At 46.7% G+C, this 12,159-nt stretch overlaps 1 long non-coding RNA gene across 1 annotated transcript in view; it reads left to right on the forward strand.

Moving 5' to 3' along the window:
- The window catches only part of 9530052E02Rik (RIKEN cDNA 9530052E02 gene), a 46,692-nt gene extending 35,231 nt beyond the window's left edge, over nt 1-11,461 (forward strand). Inside the window, exons 2-5 of the long non-coding RNA NR_046017.1 lie at nt 1,574-1,729; nt 7,393-7,497; nt 10,373-10,485; nt 11,044-11,461. This is a non-coding gene — a long non-coding RNA (RIKEN cDNA 9530052E02 gene). The remainder of the gene's footprint in view (nt 1-1,573; nt 1,730-7,392; nt 7,498-10,372; nt 10,486-11,043) is intronic.
- Nucleotides 11,462-12,159: the final 698 nt, after the last annotated feature.

The raw sequence follows: 12,159 nt of genomic DNA on the forward strand, positions 1-12,159 counted from the left end.
GTGACCCCAGTGCTAGGATAGCAAGTACACGCCCATCTCCATCTCCAAATGCCTCTGGAGAGTGCTACATAAACAATGAGGATGGGGATGGTTCCATCTCTGTCCTTGAGAATCAAGAGTTCAGGAAAAGGCAAGTGACCACCATGTCATGTGTGTCCTTCTGGAGTACAGCATGGAGCTGTAAGGTGTTCTGCAGAAGCACGGGCTGAGCTGGGACAGAGGCCCCAGCTGGGCGACAGGAGGATGCGCTCTGGGAAGCCTGGCCAACGTAAGTAACCATACATATGTATGTCTGGCCTCTTCCCAGATGCAGCAGGCATTTAAATTAGCTCCTCATCCCTGAGGCTTAGCTGTGCCCTGCGCAGTCATTTTCTATGGCTAGTGCTGCTCTTCCCCACACGTGGAGAGCTCTGAGAGAGAGCCGAGCCGTGCAGTTCCAGGGATCCACCATTGGCCCCAGACTTGCTACTTTCAGATCTGCCCTGGACCTTTCTCTTGAGTGTGCAGGTCTTCAACAATTGTTTGATTTTTTTTTTTTTGTTTGCTTGTTTCATTTTTTTCACCTCTTACTTTATTACCAGCAGAGTTCCTACTGACTTTGGGCAATAACACTGATATTTCAACTACGCAACAGTGTAACTTGAGAAATGCTGCTGGCCAGGAAGAGAGAAGGCCATGGAGCCTGTCTGGAGTGGTTCCACCCCATGTGTTCCCATGGACTGCAGGCCCCCTTTCTGAATGTCAGGGGAACCAGAGCAACTGAAGTATTCTCAGCATGAGGTGCCTGTGCTCTCAAATTTCACTGTAGTGACAGTGAACGTCACGTATGGAGCTGGAGGAGAAGTCTCGGCAGTTAAGCAGCTGACTCTACTGTAGTTCCCAGGACCTAAGTTGTTTGGTGGATCACAACCACCTGTAACTCTAGTTACAGGGGGAATTCAACTCTACCTGTAGGCAGTTGGACTTATGCCTGTGTGACTGCACACACACACACACACACACACACACACACACACACGTGTGCACACACTACCACCACCATGAGAAAATGTTCCTTCTACATGGTCATAAGACTAATCTAAGTATTTTGAATCATAATATTTATGTTGAGCCCTGATTTTGTGATGCCTAGAGCAGCCATGTGGGTCAGCCCTCAGCAGACCATGACTTGAAGGAGTTGTCAGTCATGTGCTTGAGGCATCTGTTCTGTCATGGGACACTACCGCATTGATCCCCCGTTAAAAAAAAATAAGAGAAACTGCCAAGGACTAATGAGGCCCACAGGTAAGCTGCAGACCCAAGGTGTGAGACTTGGGGTGGGGCAGCACAACACTGCCCTTCATTGCCTGGGAACCCAGGATCAGAACCCATCCTTCCTCGAATCTGTCACTGACCATGGAGTGAGCAGTCACTTCACCAAAGTCATTCTTCTGTGGATAACACCGTGGGCAACAGAAGTCCCTGCACATGCGTCCAAGGGAGGGTGACTGAACTTTCCCTCTGTTTCAGACTCAAAGATAGCTTGTGTTGCTTCTGCAAGATGTCTTACCATGTGGCTATCTTCCCACTTAAGAGTTCGAGGAACTTCTGGAGTGCCATGATGACCTTGAAGGTGACAATCCATTCCTGGAATGTCATGACAGCTCCCATGTGACAGAGTGAAAGCGGTACGCCAGATCCACCGCCCAGATGGCAGGATGCTTACAGAAGGACAGACAATACAGTGCAGGTAAACACTGCCGCCCACGAGCTTCTTTTTAATTAAGGGAGGTTGCCCTAAGCCTGGCCAGGCCTGCCCCACGTTGTTCTTTGCTTTCTGTGTGGGAGTAGCCTTTCCCCTGCGCATTCCTCTTCTTTGTAGTCACCCTCTTCTGATACGCTCATTAATAAACCCAGAATAGTTTTTCCTAGTGCAAAACCACACTAGCCTGCAGCGACGCATCTCAGAGTGGAGAGTTCGGCTTTCTGGTCACTCCTCTGTGTTCAGACTCTAAGTTTTCCCTCACAGACGGGACCCACAATAACACCTGGGCAGCCTCATTCACCTGCCCACCTGCTCTGCTTGAAATCTGCCAGAAAGCAGAAGCGGAGGGGTGGGGCGGGGGTTGTCTTGTGTACTTCCACCGTGGCTTTCTGCTTCTCACCAGAGGAGCTGGGAAGATACTGTTTCAATTCAGGAGAGTTAAGTGGTAACTGGTTTTTTGGTCTGGCTTTGTTTCATTTCAAATTGGGGTTTTCCTTCTTTGCTCTGTCCCTCCTGTCCTGCTTTAGACAAGCTGTTCTCTGAAACTGGGCAATTAATTGCATGCAGTCAGCACATCCGGGCAAAGATGTGGCATCCACGAGAACTGCCAGTTGTAATAATTAAAATCATGGCCGACTTCATAAAAGTCTGTGTAGCTAGTTCTGATGTTGAAACAGTTTCTTTTCCTGTTGCTGTGATAACAAAACACCCTGACAGAAGTGACCTAAGGCCGGGCGTGGTGGCGCACGCCTTTAATCCCAGCACTTGGGAGGCAGAGGCAGGAGGATTTCTGAGTTCGAGGCCAGTCTGGTCTACAGAGTGAGTTCCAGGACAGCCAGGGCTATACAGAGAAACCCTGTCTCGAAAAACAAACAAAAAAAAAGTGACCTAAGACAGAAGGTGCTCACTTTTGCCTAACATCCACCCAGGCAAGGAAATGATGGTGGTGGGAGCTGGAGTGATCACGTGGTATCCCTAACCAAGAACAGAGGACAGCGATGTAGATGTGGGCTCAGCTCCCTTTCCCTGTAAAGTGCAGATCCTGACACAGTTAGAATGGGTCTTCCCACATCCACTGATGTAATCAAAGTTTATGTAAGCTTATATTCCAGGTTATTCTAGCTCTGTCAAGTAGACAGCATTATCCATCACACATACAGCAAACAAACGTTTGTGGCATGTACCCCTTACCCTTAACCTTTCAGGGTCAGGCAGACGGCACTCAGAAACATTGAGGAAGGCCAGGATGGGTCTAGTAGTTTGTGATCAAGTTGCAGTGGGGTATCTTGGATGCTGACTGACTTTGGCAGCCAAGAGATTTATAGATGGGAAGGGAGTTTCCATGAAAAATGTGTCAGAGGTTGGCTACTTTGGGGGAAGCACTGAGAGCAACTTTGGATGTGTGGGGACTCTAGTCCTGTGTGCATGAGGAAAGTGGACCCTGGATGGGAGGGGAGAAGGCCATGTATGAACAAGTGTAGAGCAAGGTCCCTTCTGTATGTGATAGGGAAACGGGACACTTTCATGCAGACTCAGGGCATGCAGTCAAATGTGGAAGAATTCTCTAGTTCATGGAGGCTGTGTATTAGTCAGGGTTCTCTAGAGTCACAGAATTTACGGATAGTCTCTATATAGTAAGGGAATTTGTTATAATGACTTACAGACTGTAGTTAAACTCCCCAACAATGGTCAGCTGTAAATGGCAAGTCCAAGGATCTAGTAGTTGCTCAGTCCCACAAGACTAGGAGATCCAACAGATGTGCTAGCAAGTAAATGCAAGCAGGCGAATCTTCCATCTTCCAATGTCCTTATGTAGGCCTCCAGGAGAAAGTGTGTCCCAGATTAAAGGTGTGTATCACCACGTCTGGATCTGGGACTTGTTTTGTCCCAGGCTGCCCTTGAACTCAGAGATCTAGTTGCCTTAGTCTCCTGGGATTCATAGCCACTATGCCTCAAGATCTCCATGCCAAGATCCAGGTTGGAAACTTGCATCTCCCAGCCTCAAGATCTAGATCACAGGTGAGCCTTCCTCAATTCTAGATTGTAGTTCATTCCAGGCAAAGTCAAGTTAACAACCAGGACTAGCCATCACAAGCTGTGAGCCTAGAAGACGTTGAAAAGACCGATGACATTCTGAGAGAAGCAAAGCTGAAGAAATGGACCTGTATGCGAGGCCCTTGCTTAGACTATTAGAATACCTCTCAGCCTAATAATTGAAGAACGAAATGGTGGTTCACACCAGAGGAAAGGCATATCGGCTTCTCTCCGAAGAGGTGAGGCTTGAAACCCTGGGAAACCCTCTTGTCCCTTGGCTAAGGCAGAAGATTGAAAACATTCTCTGGCTGAGTCTAAGACAGCAGAGAGGTGGAGGGAATGGGCTGAGAAGAAGAAAGGAGAGCAGAGCAGACTGCCAACTGGACAGAGAGGACACAGGTAGAAAACAAACCAGTGAGCAGGAGCATCGAGGAATGCACATGCCCAAAGGCCTGGGGGCCACAAACTTCCCTTACTACAAGGGGTGGGACTAGGTGATCTTTGGATGGTGTGGGATGACTGGTGGTGGGTGGGCGGCCTCAGGAAGGCCTCGAGAGGAGGTGGCCACTAGTAAAACACGTAGTAAGGTTTGAGATGGACAAGAGAGTTCCTGGAGAATTGTTTTGAAGCAGAAAACCAGGGACCACCTGTGCAGAGCCAGTTACAGGGAACACCAGTATATAAGAAAACCTTAAGGTAAGAACTGCATAGGGCTGAGCCTCCAGCAGAGTCCAGATGGGCAGTGGCGGGCCTAGGGAAGGGAGGTGTTTACCCAACAGACCTAGTCGTATCTTTCACTAGAATTTTAAAATAACACAAATCAACTCCTTGGAAGAGATGATCTCTTCCCTCTAGATATGTAAATATTTAAACACATAAGGAAGATATATATGGATAAGAGGAAATTCTAGAAACTTCTGGGGTATATAAAGAGAATAGTGTTCATAGTGGGACATTTTGGGAAGTACCAAAAGATACACAAAAGGCAAGAGGGCTTTCCCGCTAACTCATCATCACCTCAGCTTTGAGTGTGGAAACATGAGTTAACACATATCCAAGAGACCACACAGTCCTCCCAGAAGCATGGAATCCCCCTGTGGTGACCTCAGGGTTTATCAGCACCAGGCCTCAGCCTCTTTCTTTCTAATAGAAGACTCTTATCTCAGTGGTCCAGCTGGTCTTGGGGAGATGTGGTCACTGGGTTTGGGACTGAGGGAGGGCTGGCCACTGCTTCTAAATGTGACCTGGACTGTCCTTCCTGGGGTTTCCTGTGCCTGATCTGTCTGGTGACCAATGAGGCTGTGGCCCCCTCATGTCCTGGCATCTCACCTGCAGACTTCCCAGGGTCTCCTTCATTGTCCTTTTATTAATCTGATTGTCTGGACCGATTTCCCTAGCACATTCTTTGGGGAGAACCTAATGAGAACAAGACTCTTAAGTTTCTGAACATATAATAGCGTTTCAATTTCATACTTAACTACCATGTGCTGAAATAAAGAGTATTTTTGCTGCCTTACTTTTCCCTCTGGTATAACAAATATCATTTCACATGGCTGTTAGAATTTCTGTAGGCAATTTGAATTTCTTTTCTTAAAAAAAACCCAAAAACTAATTTCATTGCTCAGATACCCAAAGGGCTCCCCTGCCTCCTTTTCTTGCAGTCAGGCCTTTGGATTAGATCCTGGACCTGCTGGTACCACACACTTGAACATAGGGTTCTGTTTTAGCTTTTCATGCTAAAAACACCATTGGTGTTAAAATGTTTCCTCTTTATTTCATTGTTGTGAAATTCTATCTAATCTATGAATTAGTTTTTTGATGCGAGGGTCACACATGCGTGTGTGGCTGTAGGTCCACAGCAGGTGTCTTCTTCAGCTGCTCCCCACCTTGATTTTATTTTGAGACAGTTTCTCATTGAACTTGCGTCTCACAGACATGGCTCGCCTGGCTGGCCAGGGAGCTTCAGGTCCCCAGTGCTGTGGTCACTAGGTTATGCATCCCTGCCCTGATTTGCATGTGGATATTAGGGGTCTAATACCCACAGGTCCTTGTGCTTGCTCAGCAAGCATTTATGCCTCTGAGGCACCCACAGCCTCCCTCCTAAACATCCTTCATATTGTCTCATCATTTGTCTGCCTTCTGGGATGACTCTTCATTTCTTCTCATTTCTTGCTCTCCTCCCCTCCCCCCGAACGCTGTGTCTCCGCTCCAACTCTTCCCAGAAGATGTTGCCATCGCCACTGTGGGTTTCACTAATCCTTCGCTGTGTTGCTCATGTCTCTAGATGTCATTAAGGTCATCTATAACTCCCAGGGCACTGTTCTTCCTGTCTTGTGTTTTTGGGAGGAGTCTCCTTTCCAGCAGGAACAGTTCCTTTTTCTTGAATTCACTGGGGGCATCCTATACCCCTTTCTGCTTCTCCTGGGAGAGGGCCCCTACATTTGTGGGAGAGGCATGGACTATGACACTTTCCACCCTCCTGGCTCATAGCTCCCCATGTCCCTCAAGTGTGTGGTTGTCACCTCCACCTGCCATTGGGCTCTGCTCCTGGCAATTGCTCCTCTGAGTGGGACTCTGTCCTGGAAGGAGCCCTGCTGATCGTTTGGAGAGTGGACCCTAGTTTCCCCTTAAAAACAAGTTTTGAAATGTGTGTTGTTGGGCAGGGTGGTACATGCCTTTAGTTCCAGCACTCGGGATGCAGAGGCAGGGAGATCTCTACAGTGAGTTCCAGGAAAGCCAGAACTGTATTCGGTGACCCTGTCTACAAACAGAACAAACAAAACAAAAAGAAAAACAAACAAAGAAAAAAAAAGACACCTTTGGGATAAAAGGCTAAGTTCTTGAGGTGACTAGCAGCTCCCAGGAAACCCAGCTGTCAGTGTAAAACAAAATGCAGTGTATCCCACTGTTTCAGAGTCAAATCAGAGAGTGGTGTGGGGAATCTTCGTGGTGGATATTCATTACATTATCTTGGCAAATTATAGCTATGGCAAAACATGGAACTAAATTCTCTCTCTCTCTCTATTTCTCTCTCTCTCTCCCCCCTCCCTCTCCCCCCACCTCACCTCCCTTTTCCCTCTTCCTCTTTCTTTCCTTGGAATCTTTAACTGGGCTCCACCCTTGTGGTTAAGTTTCACTCACAGCAATGCTGGCTTGAAGCAGAGTGGTTTAAAGAACAACACTAGTGTCCTCTGCCGCCCCCACTCCCTCATTTCCTACAGCTTGATGGCAAATGTCCTTTTCTAACACTGCTGCAGGCCACTGGGTTCCTTCCCCTGGCCCATGACTGCAGGACAGTTACGGGCGTGTGCCTCGGCTGCCTCCTGTCTGCAGAGTCGGTCTCCCTGTGCTTCTTACAGTCCTTTCCATTGTTACTAAGTTGGAATGTATGAGAAATCCATTGTGGAGAGTTTGAGAAGGGCCACCTTGGTAAAGTCCCCTCTCTTCCTTCCCTGCTCTCCAGAGATGACTGTGTGTCACAACATAGAGGGCTTAGGGAGCCATGTCCCCTAGAAATTCAGAACGCAGAATTCCTACCTGTGCATGCTCACGCCGGCCTCTCCTTGAGCTCCTGGGGCTAGCCCATTGCTGCTTTGGTTTTCCTGTCCCCACAGATGATTCCAGTGGGCAGCAAGTGTTGAGAGGCACCAAACTGGGCCACAGACTTACAAGGTGACCCTAAGTAAATGGACAGATGTGGAACGGACCATGAGAAGCTGGTGGGTATCTCAGGTGTGCCCTTAGCTTGCAGGTAATGGGGAGACATGGTGTTAATAGGGGACTGTAGTGTGACGGCCGCCTGTGATGCTGCTGTAATTAAGCTACAGTCAAGGTGAGGGAATGGGCTATCTGCCCCACAGCAGAGCCACACAGGTCAGAGAAGACCAGGATGGACAGGGCTGCCTCTCACGCTGTTCCCAAGGGAGACTGCTGACGGTGAGATGGGTGCAGGAAAGGGGTGTTCTGGAGCCCAGGAGACCCGAAATGAACTGCATACAGCTGGTTCTGTCACTGAAGGGATGAGGCCCAGAGCTGGAGCGGCGCCTAACTCCAGATGCAGATTTCTGAGACACAATACTAGAAAATTAAATCAGCAAAGATGTTAAATAAGCAGTACATCGAACTACAGTGGAATTGATACTTAAAATGCAAATTCAACATTCAAATGGGACATGAAATGGGACACTCAACGTTAAAAAATGAGTTATTGTAATGTGGTGGCTCACCTGGAACCCACCACTCATAAGGCTAAGTAGGGGAAAGCACACTGTTCAATCATGGTAACCCATTACACTAATAATCGAACTTTAGTATGCGTGAATAAATTATCTTATCAAATCCAATTAGAGGCATGAATTCTTTAAAGTGTTATTAGTGCTAAGAGGGAAAGCCTAAAATCTGACAAAGTTACTTCGTTGCGTTGCGACTGAAGTGACCTTTCCTGAGAGGAATCCCGGCCGCTCTCCATAGCTCCATCATGAGCCCCTGTCAGCACTTGGGTTAAATTGTTCTTCTGGTGCTCCTTGCTGACACTTTAAAGCAAGAACATTTATGAAGGTTAAACAAAAAGAAGCAAATCTGTATTTAACCATGGGAAACATGATTTTCAAGTACACACTCTAAAAGGGCAGAGGTTGTCTGCAGCTGAGGACAAAGTCAACATGCCGGGGCAGGAGTGATCATATGGGCTTGGACGCAGTGATGATCGCATGAGCTCCGGCACGGTGAGCAGCACAAGCTATAGCAGCAGTAAAAGGACCATCAAGGGTCAGCGGTGGCGCACATCACTAATCTTAGCACTCAGGAGGCAGAGGCAGGTGGATCTCTGTGAGTTCAAGGCCAGTCTGGTCTACAAAGCTAACTCCAAGACAGCCTGGGTTACACAGAAAAGCCCTGTCTTGAACAACCAAAAAAGATCACCAAGGAAGATGGAGCAGCATGGCAATGGGAAAAAGTTAAAGCACACATATATACCTACTTACATGCATAATACATGAATACACCCATCCATCCATCCATACATACATACATGTATGCACACAATACATATATACATCTATATAACACATACATATACACATACATGTTCATATCTACATGCATATACACATACATATGTACATAGAAACATGCATATATACATATACATACACATACATGCATATACACACATACGTACATGCATATACACATATACCTACATACATACATCATACATACATAGATTCTACATAGAGAGAGTCTTTGTTCATGGATTGGGGACTGATTTACTAGTTGTGATTTCATCTATGGATTCAACTCAGTATCAGCAAAAATGCTGCCAGGTACTTTAGGATTAGGGAAATTGCAAAGACTATAGATGAACTGAACTGAATAGGAGCAAAAGCTCTGATCAGTGGTGAGTTCTAGTATTTTATACACCTCACCCTGGAGTAGAGACATATGATGATTTGGGTGAATATCTCAAACACAAGAAATGTCCATGTTTGCAAGTGCGTTTACTTCAACCTTGCCCCAAACAAAGAGCATGGCCCACCCAGGCTGAAACCCTAACTATGTGTGAAAATTTTTTATGACCTTGAGGTATGCAAAGATTTCCTAAACAGTTGTGAAAAACAGGCTCCCTGGGGGTTGAAGCAGGAAGGTAAATTATCCTTCATTATAGATAAGAACTTCATTCTTCAAAGTCATCACTAAAGTAAAAATGCAGATGGGTGGTGGTGACACACGCCTTTGATCCCAACATTTGGGAAGCATAGGCTGGTGGAGTCCTGGGTTCGAGGCCAGCCTGGTCTATAGAGTAAGTTCCAGGACTGCCAGGGCTACACAAAGAAAATATGCCTTGAAAAACCTAAATAAATAAATATAAACAAACAAACAAATAGAAATAGTTGAAAGTGAAATGGGAAACCAGCTGAATATGTGCTTTCCGAATGAAAAAACCTGAATGGCCCTTAAATACATTAAAAATGTTTAATATCCTTATATATATCAAGGGAATTCAAATCAAAGTTGATAGCATGATATTATCTCATCCCGATCAGAATGGCTACCACAGAGAAAACAGACAGCAATGCTGATGACGCTGGGGTGGGGATAGAAACCTAGACTTTGCCGGTGGGCTTGCAAACTGGAGGAGCCTCTGTGGTGGCCCCTGACGAAGCTAAATGCAGAGCCACCACAGACCCTGTGCCACCACTCCTGTAAGAGCCAGCCCACCACAGAGACGACCACATGCCGTGCTCTCTGTGCACCATCTACAGCAGTCAGCACATAAAACTGACCGGGTACCCAGCTGATGCATAGAAGACGAAGTTGTGGTTGGTGCACACAAGGGCCCGTTACTTAGCCATAAGAAAAACACAGACGCGTCATTTCTGTGAAAGTGAGCATCGTTTATTAAGTAAAATCAGGCAGATTCAGAAAGGCAAAGTTTCCATGTTTTCTGTCATAGGTGGAAAACAACCCAGGAGGATTGGATGGGGACTTGAGGGCCAGTGAGTGAGGGGAGGGATATGTACACGTGGTAGGGAGGAAATTGGATCAAAGTACCTTATTTACAGTATGGAAATGTCACAATAAAATATTTCGTAGGGCCTGGAGAGATGGCTCAGCAGTTAAGAGCACTGACTGCTCTTCCAGAAGACCTGAGTTCCCAGCAACGTGGCTCACAACTATCTGAAACCAAATCAGATGCCTTCTTAATGGTACGTCTGAAGCCAGCTCATATACGATAGATAGATAGATAGATAGATAGATAGATAGATAGATAGATAGATAGATAGATAGATTAGATAGATAGATACATAGATACATAGATAGATAGATTAGATAGATACATAGATAGATACATAGATGGAAATATTTTGTAGAATTAAGTACATGAAGTGGATAAGGACTTCGCAGTGCACCTGGGTGCAGCACAGGTCTCCAGTGAGACACTTGGCAGGATGGGGAACTTCTACATTCTGCACCCAAAGAAGGTCAGACAAAGAAAGCAATGACTTACTTTAAAAGCCAAGGACTGAAAGAGCACGTCACTGAAGGGTCTACAGAACAGTCAGAGTCACAGGAGAAGGGCAGCCGGGAAGGGGAAAGGGGCTGCAGTTGTAACCAGCAGGGAGGGAAGAGGAACTGGCTGGCCCCCAGGAGAGGAAAGAAGGAGAAAGGGGAAGGAAAGAGAGAAATGGCAGACTGAATGCTGGTGACCTGTCCTATGTAGTGCCAGCCAACACTCAACTTCCATCTCCATCCCTGGCTTCAAGGTTACCTGAACTGCACATGGATGTGTGCCAAAGACGGAAGACAAACCTCTTCAGTGCCACTGTCTATGACAGCCCTACATCCTTTAGTGGCGAGTTAAGGGGACATGTTATAATGCATTCCTGCAACAAAGTTCCACCTGTGCGTGAACACATGGATAGCCAGTGACCATGTGGTGGCTGTCATTTGTCTTTATAAAGTAGTCTTATGTGACTGGAGCTCATGGAGTGGTGGCATATGCAGTGTCCGGGACACAGGAGGAACGCTTTCCTCAGAACGCCAGTTACACATGTTTTCTTAACTTGAGTGGAGGTGGGAGGCAGGTGTGTTCTCTTGGGAACTCTTCCACCTGTGCACTTCGGTGCACTTCTTGAGTGTTGATTTTACATATTTTTAATAAAGAAATTTGAAAGTGCCTGTACACATAAAGTAGATAAGAAAAAGGTTGCGGTTACCCAGTGGCTGCTGGACCTGCTCTCCATCATCTGTCCGTCTTTCTGGCTTCCTCACGTCGGTGAGTGTGTATTAGTGTGAGGCCTCTCTGACGTAGAGTGCACAGATGGCTCCAACAACAGGAACGTGTTCTGCCAGACCAGAGTGTGGAAGACGGAGTGGCTGTGACAATGTAGTTCTCTGAGGCCGGAGGGAGCCTGTACTGGATCCTCTCTCAGGCTCTGGTGAAGTCCCCCTGGGTTCCTTGGTTTCTGGTGCCTCTTCCTGAGCCCCGTCTCATCCCCACAGAATGTCCCCTCTGTCTGTATCTGTGTCCATAGTTTTCTTTCTAGGAGAATCAGGCACACTACCTGAGAACCCTGAAATCTTCCTTTAATGGCTTCCACAAAGCCCCCATCTCCAAATAAGGCCAGATTGTGAGCGTCTGGGGTTATGACTTCAACATATGATTCTGACATACATAATTCATCACACAGCACTGTTAACACACACACACACACACACGTGCACGGCTGTCAAGTGTTTGTGGTTCCTTTAATAAAATCCTGCCTTTTGATTAAAGTTTGCTCTTGGAAAACACAATTTTCCCTCCAGTACCTGGGGGCAAATTGTATAGTTGAGTTCAAAGTACACACAGGGTGCACACTTAGCACATAACTTGGGAC

Source organism: Mus musculus, chromosome 8 (genome assembly GCF_000001635.26).
Source record: "Mus musculus strain C57BL/6J chromosome 8, GRCm38.p6 C57BL/6J".
Classification (NCBI taxonomy): Eukaryota; Metazoa; Chordata; class Mammalia; order Rodentia; family Muridae; genus Mus; species Mus musculus.